The sequence below is a fragment of the Muscardinus avellanarius genome (assembly GCF_963383645.1).
Source record: "Muscardinus avellanarius genome assembly, chromosome: 4".
Lineage (NCBI taxonomy): Eukaryota > Metazoa > Chordata > Mammalia > Rodentia > Gliridae > Muscardinus > Muscardinus avellanarius.
Genome location: NC_137789.1, coordinates 105,761,413 through 105,778,703, shown reverse-complemented (window position 1 = coordinate 105,778,703; position 17,291 = coordinate 105,761,413). Strand labels below are relative to the sequence as shown.

The 17,291-nt window shown below is 41.0% G+C and overlaps 1 pseudogene across 1 annotated transcript; it reads left to right on the top strand.

Annotated features, from left to right (window-relative positions):
• The first annotated feature begins 15,854 nt into the window (after positions 1-15,854).
• Positions 15,855-16,589, top strand: LOC308262384 (olfactory receptor 6C75-like; annotated as a pseudogene). The gene has a single exon. The product of its transcript is annotated as an olfactory receptor 6C75-like (transcript).
• The last annotated feature ends 702 nt before the right edge of the window (positions 16,590-17,291 follow it).

Here is a 17,291-nt window from a genome sequence, read left to right as displayed (position 1 = left end):
ATGTCATTAAGTACTTTTTATGTTGTGATTGCCTTGCACAGCCCTACCCTGAGCTCAAAGGGTGGATTCATGGAGATGGGTTAGGGAACATCTGATAGCTACTTTTCTACATTAATTACTTAGCACATCAATAAGATTTATGATTTCCCAAAAGCATGTAAATATTTCCAAGTTGAACTAACAATGAAGAAACTACTCCATGAGGGATTCATTATCTGCTAATTTATCCCCCCTTGATGGGGCGTGTCCATACAGTGCCTAAGGAGATTCGGCCTGAGCGGCCTACGGCCTAAGGCAAAACTTTAAGTAAAGTGATTCAGCAGAAAAGGGGCAAAGATGGCGCCTGGAGGAAGCTAGGAAGGCGTGGTTTCCCCATTTATTATGGGTGGGGAGACTGAGCGGTTTTTCCCTTTCTACCTTTAAAGGAGTTTCCACACACATGAATGGCTCATGTACTGGCCTGGGATTGGCTGTAAACTACATGCTAGTGATCTTTATCCCGGATAGGCTAGGCTATTTCTCATGGAAATTCCCCTCGTGGCTTGATGCTATATATATGATTATTTGGAGAGAAATAAATGAGATCTTGCTTGACTTGACTCCCGGCTCGTGGGTTTGTGTTTGAGTCGCCGGTACTCATCATCTCGCCAAGCCCCGCCAGCTGTCGGGCCGGATTCCCAACACCCCCTGAATTGACCCATAAGCTAGGAAATAAATTTGTCACTATCTCAAGCCCAAACATGCTGAAAGTTTGTGTATGGCAGCTTCATGGTGTTCATGACTAACAGGGGTCTCAGGAAGCCTTGGAGAATGTCACCCTAGCCCCCCAAAATCCTGTTATGATTGTCACTCACTGGCTTAGAAGCCATTTCTGCTCATGGCTTTCAGAACTAGCTGGCAGCAAGCACAGAAAAATAAACTCCTCCCACCCCTCTCAGTCCCTGTTCTTCCTATCTCTGCTTTCTGCAAGCAGCTCCATTCTAACAAGTACCTCACTGAAGCCTAATTTTTACTGTCTTGATTTGTGTACACCCTACTTGTTCCTGGCAAAGACTGGTTAGTATTTCTTCAGTTTCATTTTCCTCATGGTTATCTTTTTGGAAGACTAATTTACAGTTAAAAGAGAATTGAGATGAACATAACAGGGATACATAATATGGCACTGGTTCTTCAAATATGGTCCCTAGACCAGTAGCAAGACTTCACCTGAGAACATGTTATAATAAAAATCCAGGGGCCCCCACCTACAGAGTAAGAGGCTCTTGGGGTACAGCCTGGTGATCTGTGACTTTATAACACTCCAGTTGATACTAAAGCAGGCCAAATCCCAAGAACCATTGCAAACAGGAAGTTAATACTTGCCTGGTAGGGTAGTGGCACAAGCACTGAGGAAAGCATGTCCTAGGTCCTAGATCACTTGTCATATTGTTAGGATGCATTGAACTAGGCTTTACTCCATTCCTGGAAAGCAACTGATCACCAAAACCGGATGGCTGGGAGAGTGAGCAGAGGGATGTGTGATGAGTATATATTCTGTACGATGGACTCACAATACCCCCCCACCCCCATGCAATGGTTTGAGATGTCGATATGGGTTCTTGGTCCTAGCTAGCTTAGAAAAAATAGCCAGAACTAGACTGCTGCAAGCTTAAGCAAATTTTATTATTACAAAGGTAGAAAGAAGGGACAGAACTATAAAGCACTGCATCAGAGAGAGGGATGCAGTGGAGTGCCTTGAAAGTAAGACACTGGGGTTTTGAACTTAGAACAGTTTTTATAAGGATTAATTATCTCCCATCCCGCTTAACCAGTAGTCTTTCTATCTGCCCCTGACTTGATGCAAGTGCAAGCATTTGTTATGATTATAAGGATTTACTATCTCTCATCCTGCTTGACCAAGTCTTTTTATCTGCCCCTGACCATATGTAGATGTAGGCCCACCTATTATCTCCAGTACAAGACTTTGTTATGATTATAAGGATTCACTATCTCCCATCCTGCTGATCAAGTCTTATCTGCTCCTGACCTGATGCAGCTGTAGGCCTGCTCATTATCTCTGGTGCAAACCAAGATATGTTACTTGGTTAGCAAAGTCAAGGGTCACATGGTATATTCCCTCTTTCACAAAGGCCTATACCATTCTTCTGCATTCTTGGGGGGGGTAGCCTTTTTTTTATCTCTATCTGCTAGAAGTTAGTTATTATGTAAACTCACCTTTAGAGTATGGAGGCCCTGGACTACAACTCTTTTGTGTACTTTGTAATCAATATAGGGTTCTCTTAACTTTAATCTAAGATTACATGTTTAGCTGGGCTAACAGCTAACTTTTAGCTGACTAAGGCCAATATTGGCTGCAGCTCTTGGCTGATAGCTTAGAGGCATAGAAAAGGATTTTATTGTTTTGCCTAAGTATGAAAGCTTATTCTTATTAGCTATTAATAAAGCTCTTATTAACAATCAATACATGTTCAATCCCCATCAACACACACACTCATTATTACTATTTGCCTGAAATCTCCACAGTTGCAAAACATATTGTGGAAACTTTTTTTGGGCGGTACTAGAGATGGAACCCAGGGGCATTCTACCTCTGAGCTGCACCCCAGCCCTATTTTTTATTCCTTATTTTGAAACAGGGTCTTGCTGAGTTGAAAAGGGCCTCACTAAGCTGAGTCTGTTCATGAACTGCAATCTTCCTGTCTCAGCCTCTCAAATGCTAGGATTACAAGTGTGCACCACCACTCCTGGCTTAGTGGAAACTTTTAATAAAAATCTATGTATCCTTCCTCATGGTTTCTCTTTTAGTAGTGCTAAGAGCACTTGAAAAATACATTTTTAAAAACCAGGCTTCACAAGCAAGGTAGCAACCTGCTCTCTGTGTATTATTACAATGACCCAGTAAGACTCAACATTTTCTAAGTTTGGATTCAGTCCAAAATGGGTTTTATTGATGTCATATGTTGTAAACACCCTCAATAATTATGCCTTGTGGTAGAAAAAAGAATTATATGTCGTGCTAGAATTTGTCATTAAACTTAGTTTGTCCTTGTTTACAAACTGCTAATGTGTACACATGTTTGAGTGGATCCCCCAAGGATTCTTGTGTTGGGAGCTAGGTACCCAGGGTTTCAATGTTGGCTGCTAGTGGAACCTTTATGAAGTGAGGCCTATTGGAAGGTAATTAGGTCTTTGGGATGCTGTATGGAAGGGATTAATGTATTTCTCAGGTTTCCTAGTTAATTCCCACAAGGTGGGTAATTATAAGAAAGCAACATGTTCTTCCTCAAACAGATAATGGGAACTAGGTGTGGTGTTAACAAACCTCTGGATCAGAATGGATTTGTTATGAATCCCTGTTTATTTAAGCCTTAAATATTGATATATTATAATTTTATCAGAGTAGCCCAAGGGCAATGTGTTACACTTAGTAATATTCTGCAAGGATATTGTCCCTTCCACAGTACCACCAGATATTGGCTCAAGGACTATTAAGGCCAACATCACCAGGCACTAGGACATAAATGCACTTAGACAAGATTATCTTCCCCCTACCTATAGAGACAAGAAGTATAGCTCACACTATTAGGGGCTTTAACTCTCATAGGGTATTTTAGAGGTGTCAGAACTACTGTGAATAAGAGTGAAAGGCTTGTGCAAGTCTCATTTCCCCAGGAATTTTTCTCTTAGAATAAGGCAGAATTTCCTGCTGCACAAGAATAACAGTTGCTTTTTAAATTAAGAATGCATACAGACTATTTAATCCATGCATTTGTTTCTTTGTAATCCATTTATATTTCCAAAGTCTGTCTTAAATTAATAACTTCTAATATTACTACTTTTTTAAGGTTGTTTTTTTGTGTTTGGAGTCTGTTAGAATAAAGTAACATTAGAGGCAGCAGTTACAAGGGATGGTGTGGTGAATTGGATAAACTTAATCCCTAAGATGTCTTGGCCATAAACATTTTCTCCTAACCCATATACTCTGGCTGAAACTACTGGTTCAACAATTATGGTTCTAGGGTCATTAGTGGTTAAGACAATAGGGTTACATTTATTTATTTACTTACTTATTTATTTATTTATTTATTTATTTATTTTGGTGGTACTGGGGTTCCTGGAAGCCCTTCTACCTCCGGGCTACACTCCCAGACCTATTTTAACATTTTTATTTGGAAACGGTCTCCTAAGCCAGCGTGCGCTGCTGGCTTAGAACCTGCGCGATCCTCCTGTCTCTGCCTCCCAAGCACGGGGATTACAAGTGTGCGCCACCACGCCCGGCTAGGGTTACATTTTAAATGTTGACAATTAGGCTCAGGACTACTTCAGTCAAGTGTAGCTTTTGTCTAAGGGATTTCAATAATGGAGCTACCTATTCAAGGTTTGAAGTCCACCCTGGTACTTTAGTGTCCACCATATATCATGTTCATCAGATATCATCCAAGTTAGGACAGGATCACACCCCAATATATGTAGTTATTTGCTTGGGGCAGAAATACTTATACACTGCTGACAAATTCCTATTTTTCAAGATTTCCACATGACAGTACCTGGCAAGTGTCAGAATTAAAGGTTAGATGATCAGAGGCTTGAGTAATGTTCATGGTATATGCTTGGCTATCCCTTTGACTATCTGCAGGGAGAGGATGGGTAATATCACTTGTGCTTATATATTTGTGCTTATATATTTGAAAAAGAAAGAAAAGATAATGTGACATAGAAAAAAGGGGTTTCTTTTGCCCTTTGAATAAAGAATTTTAGCAGATCTTAAGATTTGATGATGGTCCCATCCAAATTGGTTTCTCCTGAATCTGGGTCTAACTGAAACTACTTTATCCAAGTATGAGCAAAGGGATGTGCGATGAGCATGTATTCTGTGAGATGGGCTCACCCCCTGCCATGTGCAATGGTTTGAGATATTGATGTGGGTTCTTGTTGAGTCCAGCTTTATTCCACAGTTCAGACAACTATCTCAGTAGTCAGGAGCACTTGGTAAGAGCCATCCCAGCTAGACTGGAGCTTATCCTTCCAGGTTTGATTAGAATATAATCTCCAGGTTGATAGTGCTGAGCTGGGAATTTGAGAGAAAGTGTTTTGGGCCAAAAGCCCTTTTAGCCTAAGAGAAAACAGAGTGGAAGAGCCACCCAATATAGTTCTTAAGAAATTGATCTTGGGTTTTCATCATAGAAAGGTCAGTCAATCTTCCTAAGCATGGCAACCAGATAGTATTACACAAGGTCTATCTAGTGGTCTAGCTAGCACTATGTTCTTTTTAGGGGCCATCTAATCTGCAGGAAGGCAATAGAAAGGTATTTGTTCAGGGAAGTTTTGTTTCTAACATCAAATTGATTGTCTTTTTAAGGTTTGATTCATTTTTTTTCTACCTTTACTGAAGAAGTATGCCAAGGTGCATGACACTCCATCTTTATGTCTAACTCCTTCATAACATTTGTGATAGTGGTGGCAATAAAAAGACTTCCATTATAACAGTCCATATTTTCTACAAACCCAGACCTTGTAATTATATTTTCTAAACATGTCTGATTATATTACCAGCTATAGCACTGGGTCATGGTACAGCTTCTACCCAATTTGTTAGATGATCTAGCATTTCTAATGAATGCATGAATCTTCTACCTTATGAATTTTAGTATAGTAGACCTGGATGGTTTGGAAAAGTTTTAATCCAGGATGCCTTCCTTCTGAAGTTTGTTTCCTCAGGGCCTGTTATTGATTGATCTATCTATTAACCTATTTATTTTTCAAGTAACACAGCCCTTGCTTGGCTACAGTATACATTCCCATGAACCCATATGTCCTTAGAATAGAATCACACAAGGCTTGGAGTCTCCAGTGACTACACCTGTGGAGATAAGTCATAATTTCTCTCATGATAGGCTTAGTAACCATTTCTCTCCCATCTGGAAATTTTCTTCCTCTTTTCTAATAGCTCCTAATTTGGTTAACTGTTATTCTTCCTATTGGCTGAATTTTGGGGTAAATCTGGGGATTTACCCCAAATTTCATACGGGGAAATCTGGGATCAAATGGAAGATTGGTGCCTCAGACTGTTGGGTATCTTCCTTAGCAGTTTCAACAGCTATCCTATTTCCTTGAGCCACTAGAGTTCTCTCTCTTTGATGGCCCAGGACATAAACTACAGCTATATCACTTGGAAACATATTTTCTAGTTCTTGAAGAACCAATTCCGCATTGACTATATCTTTCCTCTTGCTGTTAGGCCTCTTTCTGCACAAATCCTTTCAAAAGTATGTGCCACTGAATGCATATTTGGAATCCATATATGTTATTCCCTCCCATACCTTTAAGAGTTTTAAGAGATGTTAAAAGATAGCAGAATATAGGGAGATAGCATGTTTAAGGTTCTCAGAGACTGAGAACTCAACCAGTGGAGAAGACTGCTTCTTGGTAAGAGTAGGAAAGCCAAAACTCAAAAGAACAACAGTCAAAATGCAGTGGAATTGGAGGCTAAAGAGAGATCAAAGAGAGCAGCTCCATGTGTCTCACTTGGTGAGCAGAGAGCAACAACAATGCCATGATGGTGATTCTGTGCCAAGGCTGGTGGCTGCCAGAACCTGGAGCTCTTAGAGACCAACCCCCACAAAGAAACAGTATAATCTTGTTGAGCCAGTGTCTACAGAACATCATCAAAAGCAGTTGCACTTTTTTCTCCACACTCAACAAAGACCTGACTATTCAGATGGCCCAGTTAAACCACACAGCAAAAATTTGTGGCTGCAGCTGAGCTTATCTCTGTCTGCAGGGACCCAAGTAGCTCATCAAGACTGCAAGCTAACAAACTGTCCAAGCAATAGACTACCCAGAGCAATCAAACGGACTTTCTTTGCAATGAACAGACTCATGGAGTTGAAAATCACCCCTACCTGAGGTGGAGGTGGTGGCTATAGTTACAGCAAAAACATGAATAGACAGAGCAGAAAAGTGAATTAGCAGACATCCATTAGGGATATTTGGGTGGGAGGGACCTGAAGTTGGCAGTTCATTGTGCCCTTGTAGGGTCTCCAGCACTCACCACAGGACAGCCAGCTCTGGTGTCCGTGGGGTGAAATAACACAGCCAACCAAGATGCAGGCTCAGAAAGCTATAAACATACACTGGCTGTGTTTGAGTGCTACAAGAACCAAGGCCAGAGGCCAACAAGGTCTCATATTATTGTATCTGCCCAGAACAACAGCAGTGTCTCTGGAGCTAAATGACTGAACTACACAAGCCCCAGGCTCAGAACAGTACAATCTCTCCCTGACAGAGCTTGGGCCCTGAAAGCAGGGAGGTGAGGGACTAGGAGTGGTTCACATGATCAAAACTAGGGGCTAGAAATGCTCTCCACCATCAGAGTTTGTGCCTGGCATGCATGCATACCAATGACTGGCAGTGCCCCATATGATCATAACCAGCAGACCAGTGGTGGTGTCTCTGGACCATCAAAACTCAATGACCTGGGCCACAAGCTGGAGACATGGTTATCTTTGGCCCTCCTGAGATTAGGCTCACTGCCCACAGAGACTGGAGGTTATTGCTCTGCAGTTTCATGGATTCACAATCAGCAATCAGCAGGATAGGGTTGGTGTCTATGGGGCATTAAATCCCAAAGAGTAGGCTGTAGACTCTGAACAGAACACCATAGTGTCTGGCCCTACAAAGTTTGGGCCTGGAGAGCATGGTGGCCTGCAGCCAATCAGAGACTCCTGTTTGCCTAATATAAGAAATATTCTTTTTAAAGGGGCTCTGGGCACTAACCCAAACATTTGATTATATGAGGCAGATTTGTAGAGGCAAATATATATCCCCAGCATAGATGTTATTATAAAGGAATAACAAATAAACATAAGACACACAAAGAGCAAGAAGATGACAACAGAAATGCATGAGAATAAAGAACAGTGAGGAAACAGTAAACTCTTACAACAACTCAACAACAAAAGAGACCACCAAGACTGACCTGAAGGAAATGCCAGAAGAGAATTTTGAGTTTTGATCTTCACTATGATTAAAGACCTCATAGAAAGTGTGTAGAAAATGAAAGAGCATATCAATAAAGAATTTAAGACCCTAAGAACCAAAAAGAGGCTTTGAGAAATGAAGGAGTCAATAAATGAATTAAAGACTGCAAAAGAAACCATCTCTGACAGGCTAGACCAAATGGAAAACACATTATCACTCTTGGAAGACAGCTCATTCAAAACTGAAAACAAAGTCAACAATATAGAAAGACAACACAACAACATGACCTAAACATCCAAGAAATACGGGATAATATGAAATGACTTAACTCATAGATAACTGACATTGAAGAAGGTCTAAAAGTGCAAACTAAGGGTGTCAGAAACATCTTAAGAGAAATGATATCAGACAATTTTCCAAATTACAGAAAAAGTCTTGGACATTCACATACAGGAGATATTCATAACACCAACAAGACAAAATCAAGGAAGGACTTCCACACAGCACATAATAATAATAATAATAATAATAATAATAATAATAATAATAATAATGGGACTTCCGGGAAGATGGCGACTGAGAAAAGCGGGGCTTAAGAGCCCTGCTAACAACCAATCTCCATCACCACAAAATCAGCACCTTTCATAGCCAGAAAACACCATCACCAGAGAAACAAAAAAAATCACCAGGCTCCAGAGAGAAAGCGGACTGAGAACAGAGCTCAGAGCCACAGAGGAGATACACCGGCCTCATGCCCGAGGACGCGACAGCAGCGCCATACTGCCGGCGGCAGCGGCGAGTTCACCGGACGGCTACAGCAAGCCGAGGTGAGCCACTGTGAAACAGCCAGGCGGGATTTCTTGGCGCACGGAGAATCTTAAGCTCCCAGTGGCTGAGCTCAGCACACGCTGCAGGGATTGAGAGTGGAAATCAAAACCAAGAAGAAATACGCCAGCCTCTCGGTCGAGGGCATAACGGTGGCACCATATTGCCACCGGCGGCAGCAGCAGCGAATTCACCGAGTCCAGTACAGCTACATCTGCGTACTCAAGAACAGTGAGTCAAATTGCGGGCCACAGAGGAGAAATCCCAGTACTGTACTCCCTGGGACTTGACCCAGTGGGGGAGGGGCGGTGGCAGAGATATCACACCATAGGAGAACGTGCAACATGGCACCCCCCCATAGTTTAAAGCAGTCTCTATCGACTCTCTGGATCGGAGACTCTGTGATACAACCCAGTAAAGGAGTAGTGGGGTCTGAGATACTACAGACCCGAGATCCAGAACACTGTAAGTGAAGTCATAGTGACCCAAGGGAAGAACCCAGAGAAGGCACAAACTTCCGAAATCATGGGAAAGAGGAATAATACTGGAGCAATGAATGCACACAACCCCACAACATCAGAACCCGATAAAACTGAAAATCAGAGATTTCTAGAAGATTAAATCAGGAAAATAACTGTAGAAATAATAGAGGTGCTTCGAAAAGAACTCAGAGAGAGTCAAAAAGAGATAAAAGATGCAATTAATGAAGTAAAGGCCTCAATTCAAAGCACAAACAACTGATTAGACCACATGGAGAACAGAATCTCGCTCTTAGAAGATGATCATTCCAAAAACGAACGCATAGTTTCTAATCTAGAAAAAAATATCCGACAGCAGGAATCTGATATTGAAGAAATATGGGCCCATTTTAAGAGAGCTAACCTAAGAATAATTGGAATCGAGGAGGGAAAAGAAAGTGAAACCAAAGGGATCAACAATCTCTTCAAGGAAGTAATAGCAGAAAATTTTCCAAACATAGAGCAAGAGGTTGATACACAGGTCCAAGAAACTTATAGAACTCCCTTTAGACAGGATCGGAGAAGAGGATCCCCACGCCACATAATTGTCAAAATGACCAATGTGGAAGCCAAGCAGAGAATCTTAAAGGCAACAAAAACAAAGGGCCAAGTGACATTCAGAGGCAAACCAATTAGAATCACTCCAGACTTCCCAAACCAAGTCATGAGAGCCAGAAGGGCTTGGAGTAACATATTCCAATCTCTGAAAGAAAACAACTTCCAGCCAAAAATTTCCTACCCAGCAAAACTTTCTATCAAATTAGATGGAGAAATAAGAAGCTTCCATGACAAACAGAAACTGAAGGAATTTATGTCTTCAAAACCAGCACTAGAGAAAATACTCAAAGAGATTAACTACAAAGAAGAAATAGGTAACACACACCAGAACCAGAGAAACAAGATTTTCCATCCAACAGACAACTAAGATTGGGTATCTGTGGAGATTCATTACTTATGTTAGTCTTTTACCTATCTCTAAAGGGTATTGTTTGCCTTTATTGTTGTTAATTTTTAGGATTTCTAGTTGGAATATTAATATACCTTCAGATATAGCATTTGGAAATATTTTATCCCATTCTATTAGTAACTGTTAACTCTGTTTACATTGTCTTTGGATATACAATATATATATTTTATTTTTTAGGGAGTTTGTATACGCTTCTGTTGCCTGTGCCATTGAAATCATATCCAAGAAATCACTGCCAATTTCAATGTTGTGAGGTTTTATGACCCAGATTTTCTCCTAAAAGTTTATAGTCTTAAGATTTATATTTAGGTCTTTTATCTATTTTGAGTTAATATTTGTATATGGGATTAGGTAAGGGTCCAACTTTATTCTTTTCCATGTAATTATTATGTTTCAACAATATTTAGTTAAAAGATTATTATTTCCACCACCAAATGTTCGTGGAAACCTTGTCAAAAATTACTTGACAATATAGGGAAGAATTTAGCTCTAGGCTTTTATTTAACTCCAATGGTTTATATATCTGCCTTTAGAATAGTACTACACTGTTTCAATTATTGTAGTTTTATATGGTTTGAAATCAGAAAATATATATCTTCTAGCTTTGTTCTTTTTCAAGATCGTTTTGGGTATCTCGAGTCCATATTTCATATTAGGATAGATTTTTTTCTGAAAAATAAATATATAAATATATGATAGTTTCGCCTAAAAAAATAGAAAAAAAATATTCTCTGGTAAGAAAGAAAGTAAAAAGAAATATTGAAATGTTATCTTTAAGTCATCAAAAGCTTGTTATCAGACAAATGAAACTGTTATGTGAGATTATCATTTTTAATTTTGGATAAATTGCTATAATACTAGATGTCAACCACTAAGCCAAGCATGGGAGGGAGGGATAGGGAGAGAATGGGGTGGGGATCAGGTGGGGGCTGACTGGGTGATGTGTGCATGTATGTCTACAAATTTGTATCCCACTATGATGTATGAATACAGTGCACCAATAAAAAATAAATAAATTAAAAAAATAAAAAAATAAAAATGACTAACATAGAGGCCAATGAAAGAGTCTTAAAAGCAACAGGAACAAAAGAATGAGTACCATTCAGGGGCAAAACAATAAGAATCACTTCAGACTTCTCAAACCAAGTCATGAAAGTATGGAGGAGCTGGTATTTTTCAGACCCTGAAAAAAATGTTTTAATCAAAATTGCTTATATCTAGAAAAGGTATCATTTAAAAGTGATGGAGAGCTTTTTCTCAGGGAACAGGGAGCTGGGCTCCTGCAGGCCTGGCATCGGCTAAGTCACCAGACACCTTCCTGGTTCCTCGTGTGCCTTTGGGGACCTGACCGCAGCTGTGGAGACCTGCCCCAGCTGTGGAGACCTGCCCCTGCTGTGGAGACCTGCCCCTGCTGAGCCTCCTTGGGTCTGAAAGCCAGTGCTCCTTCGGCCCTGCCCTAGGGCAGGACCTGGCTTTCTGCCATGCAGGCAGGAGGGAGAGGCCCCCGGTGCTGCTGCATCCAGGTTCCTCTGACCCTATTGCTATTTGGAAAGTGTATTCCTTGAGACATACAGCACACCATGGTGGATTTCAGACCAATGAGGCCAGAGAAACCGGGACTCATTAGGGCATCTAGCTTCTTGGAGGCTCTGCAGTCAGCGCATCTTCTCCCCACCCTGAAACTCGGGGGACTCCCTTCCTGAGAGCTCTGGAGGGGTGCAGGGACAGATGGTTCTCAGCAAGCGACCCAAGTATCTCAAATGGAACTTGTTGATTGTCTTCCTGTGGCCGGCTCATAGGATCAGCACAGTCCTGCAGGGGCCCTTCGGATCAGCACAGCAGGGACTCTGCACCAGAACATGGTGCACTTCATGGGAAATTTCCTCAGCTTGGATATGATCTACATCTGGATCTGGTGTGAGGTGGGCACCGAGAGCTGGTCCCAGTGCAACGACACGCCGGTGAAGTTCGCATGTTTCCCGGTCACCGTCCTAATAGAAGGGCGCTCCTACATATTCTGAGTCCGAGCTGTGAATAAAACTGGAATTGGCCTACCGTCTCGGGTGTCTGAGCCCGTGGCCGCTCTGGATCCAGCGGAAAAGGTTAGACTGAAAACTTGCCCTTTGGCACCCTGGACCGGGCATATCATTGTCACTGAAGAGGAGCCCACAGAAGGCATTGTTCCTGGGCCCCCCACAGACCTCTCTGTCACCGAGGCTACCCGGAGCTACATAGTGCTGGGCTGGAAGCCCCCTGGTCAGCACGGCCATGAGGGCATATCATAAATATATGATAGTTTCACCTAAAAAATAGAAAAAAAATATTCTCTGGTAAGAAAGAAAGCAAAAAGAAATATTGAAATGTCATCTTTAAGTCATCAAAAGCTTGGTATCAGACAAATGAAACTGTTATGTGAGATTACCATTTTTAATTTTAGATAAATTGCTATAATACTAGATGTCAACTACTAAGCCAAGCATGGGAGGGAGGGATAGGGAGAGAATGGGGTGGGGATTGGGTGGGGGCTGACTGAGAAAAGTGTGCAAGTATGTCTACAAAAGTATGTATCCTACTATGATGTATGAATACAGTGCACCAATTTTAAAAAAAATAAAAAAAATAAAAATAAAAATAAAAAAATCAGTAGCTTTTCTATATGCCAGCCATGAATCCACTGAGAAAGAAATCCAGAAAAAATTCAGTCACAATGACCTAAAAAATAAGCCAGGTGTGGTGGCGCATGCTTGTAATCCCCGCGCTTGGGAGGCTGAGACAGGAGGATCGCGCAGGTTTGAAGCCAGCCATGCTGGCTTAAGAAACCCTGTTTCCAAATAAAAATATAAAAATAGGTCTGGGAGCAGAGCCCGGAGGTAGAAGGGTTTCCAGGAACCCCAGTACCACCAAAATAAATAAATAAATAACCTAAAAATAATACAATACCTAGGAATACACCTAATCAAGAAGATACCATTACCATGAAAATTATAAAACTTTAAAGAAAGAAACTGAAGATCTTAGAAGATGAAAAAGATCTCCCTTGCTCTTGGATAGGAAGAATAAATATTATCAAAATGGTCATTCTACCAAAAATGATCTAAAGAGCCAATGCAATTCCTATCAAAATACAAGTGTTGCTTTTCATAGACCTAGAAAAATCAGTCATAAATTTTATAGAGAGAAACAAAAGACCCAAAATAGCCAAAGCAATTCTCAGCAATAAGAACCATGCAGGAAGGATCACAATTCTTGACTTCAAATTATACTACAGAACTTGGTAATAAAAAAACATAGTATTGACACAAACACATAAGCTAATGGAACAGAATAGGCGATACAGAAACAAATCCACGCACTTATAGCCAATTGATTTTTTACAAAGGTGCCAAACACATATGTTTGAGAAAAGACAGCCCTTTCAGCAGATGCTGTTGGGAAAACTGGTTATCCAGTTGTAGAAAAATGAAACTAAGTCCTTACCTCTTAGCCTACATAAGAATCAAATAGAGATAAAACTGGAAATTAGACCAAAGACTTTGAAGCTATTAGAGAAGAGCTTAGGTCCAACACTTCAACATATAGGCAAGAAGAAACCTCCCTAACAAGACCCCACATTGCTTAGAAAATTAAAACAAGAATTAATAAATGGGATGACATTAGAGTAAAAAGTTTCCTCTCATCAAAGGAAACCATCAGGAGTCTAAAGAGAAAGCCTACAGAATGGGAAATATTTACCAGTTATCCCTCTGGCAGATAACTAATATCTAGAATATACAAAGAACTTAAACTTCACATTAAAACACCCAAATCAAGAAATGGTCAGTTGAACTATATAGACACATTACAAGAAGATATGTGAGTGGCCAATAAATATATGAAACAATGTTCATTATCATCAGCAAGCAGAGAGATGCAAACCAAAAGCACATTGAGATTCTAACCACAATCAGAATGGTAATCATTAAAATTAAAAAAAACAATTAATGTTGGCAAGGATGTGGGGAAATATATGCATGTCCATGTTTACAGTAGCACAATTCACAATAGCCAACTTATGAGACAAACCTAGGTGTCCATTAGCAGATATCCTTTAAATCAACCACTATGAACCATTTGTGATCATGAAGACCTTACTGAAGAGCAAGACCTTACTCAAGAGGGGGTAGGCACAACAGGGTCTCAACTTTGGATAATTTGGTTAATGGTCTTCAAATCAGGAGCCAACTACTAAGAGCTTCCTGGTTTCCTTACTGGCAGCACAGGAGTATTATAGGGTGACATGCAGTTCTTGTGATCAATCGCTAACCTTTCTGTGGTTGGCTGCAACCCTATCTTCATTCAAGGGAAATGGGATCCTGTTGCTGAGCACCCCCAATGCCTCTGGTCATCTCAAATGGCTTCTGTAACATGGTTGTGCTAAAGCTGATCAACTCTAAACTCCACGTTATTCCTTAGGTTTATAATTTACCAACAGTATTAGCTGAAGGATGGAAAAAAGTCAGATGAATGCAGCTTCATTTAAGCTTGAAAGACAGTCAACAGTACATTTGTTCCTACTAAAAATATATTGTCAGCTGAGCATGGTGGCACATGTCTATAATCCCAATACTTGGGAGGCTGAGACAGAAGAACCGCAGGTTCTAGGAGAGCCTCAGGAACATAGCAAGATTATCAGAAACCTAGCAAGACCCTGTTTTGAAACAAAAAAAGAGACCTGGGGATGCACCTCAGAGGTAGAAAGGCCCTGTGTTCAGTTCCCAGAACTCCCCCACATACAACGCACACACACACACACACACACACACACACACACACACACACACACAACACACACACACACACGCGCACACACACGCGCACACACACGCGCACACACACACACACACATGCACACATGCATGCATGCATTCTGTCACAGCATTGGAGACAGCAGGGGCTTTGGATTTGGTCAGCATGGCTATATTCCCAGCTGTGATTTTCCTAGCTGTATGACCTAACCTCTATGGAATACTATAAGCCTCAGTTTCTCCTCTGTGGAAGCTGAGTTGGGGCAACCTAACTCTCATGATTATTGTGGAGAATAATAGAAATATTAAATCTGGGTGATTGGTATTATACTAGGCATTAGCAAAGTCTTCAACAAGCAGTGATGATTATGGTAGTGGTGATTTGGACCAAAGAATAATATGCTAATAATCATAAGACTATAGACACTTTGAGGAACATGCAGGTAATATTATCATCACATGTCAGCTGAGTGGCATGCTGTATCTTTCTTATTCAGTTGTCACAAGAACCTGAACAGGAAGGTCCTGTCATCGTCTTCATTTTACAGAAGGTGAAAGCAAAGTTCTCAAAGGTTACTAATTCACAAGGACAACTCGGCTCTCATGGGCTGGAACTAGTGTTGAACTTGGAACTTCTAATCCAAGCGCCAGCTCTCTAGCTAAAGCTGCTGATCTCCTGGCAGTCCAACAACTGGAGCTCAGCTCCCTTAGATGCTCTTGGTTCTCTCTACTCTCTTTGTTACAGGTTTGGACTGTGGGAGAGAGATCTATCTGGTAGACATGAAAAATGGGACAACTGTCCAGGAGTGCACCCTGGAGAGGTTTCCTGCAGTTCAACATGCACCCATTCCCAAGATGCTGGTTATTTTTCTCCAGGGCAGAAAGGCAATGTCTTTTGCTGCCTGTTTCATACAGACCTTTGTGTTTCTGGGACAACATGTTTCTTCCTCACAGCTTTGATGTCTGTGGACCAGGCTGTAGCCATCTACAACCCTCTACATGATCCAAGGACTTGCTTCCTCCTCCTCATGGCCTGTGTGGCCAAGAGCTTCACTCTCATCACTGGCTGAGTGCTGAAGATGTCCCAGTTGTCCTTCTGTGGCCCCCACTTTTTCTGTGATTTTGGGCCTTTGAAAAATCTCTTCTGTTTTGATACTAGATCTATTGAGACATTGGCCTTTGGTCTCACTTTCTTTATCCTTTCCACAGCCCTGATTATAATAATCATTGCTTACAGCAACACAGTGATCATCATGTGTCTCTCAGCAGGGAAGAAGTGACAGAAATCTTTCTCCACCTGCTTCTCATGCCTCATTGTCCTTTTTGTAATGAACAGCTGCTGCTTCTATATAGTTGTGAAACCAAAGCAAGGGAGCAGACTGGTCTCCAGCAAAAGTCACTCTTGTCTATACCGTGGTGACCCCACTGCTGAACCCTGTTATCTATATGCTGCATAACAAGCAGGTTCACTGGGCACTGAGGGAAACTATGTGCAGAATGAAAATATCAAGATAAGAAAAAAAATCACATGGCCTTGGAGGGAACAGCATCATTGGTCCTCATTTTAATAGATGTACGATCCACAGAGATCCAGGTGGAGAGACTCTGGCAGACCTCACTGACCTCTGTGATCACGTACCCATAAAAATAGAAATCTGTTTTCTTTTTATGGGGATGTACTGGAGATTGAACCCTGGGACATTCTACCCCTGAACTACACCTCCAGTCCTACTTTTTTTTTAGTCTTTATTTTGAAACAGGGTCTCACTAAGTTGCAGAGGGCCTCACAAGTTGCTGAGGCTGGCTACAAACCTGCCATCCTCCTGTCTCAGCCTCTCGAGTACTGGTATTACAAGCGTGCACCACCATGCTTGGCTTAGGAATCTCTTTTCTTATGGCTATGTTTACTTTGGTATGCACATCTTTTACTCCGTACTCCACATCTCAATGACAGTAGATTTTAATTGCAAAATTCTGTACTGAATCTTTATTGGTCTCTCTAATAATAATAGATTTTAATTGCAAAAGCCTTTACTGAATTTTTATTGGTTTATCTCATATAAACCATGTATTTGAAATTGCTGAAATATACTTACACTCTTTCCATTTCACTGACTTCTAGCCATTACCATGATTCAACAGAACTAACAAATATTTGCCAATTGGCACTAACATGATTAAAATGATGAAAGAATGAATACTGGGTTGTGATTGTGA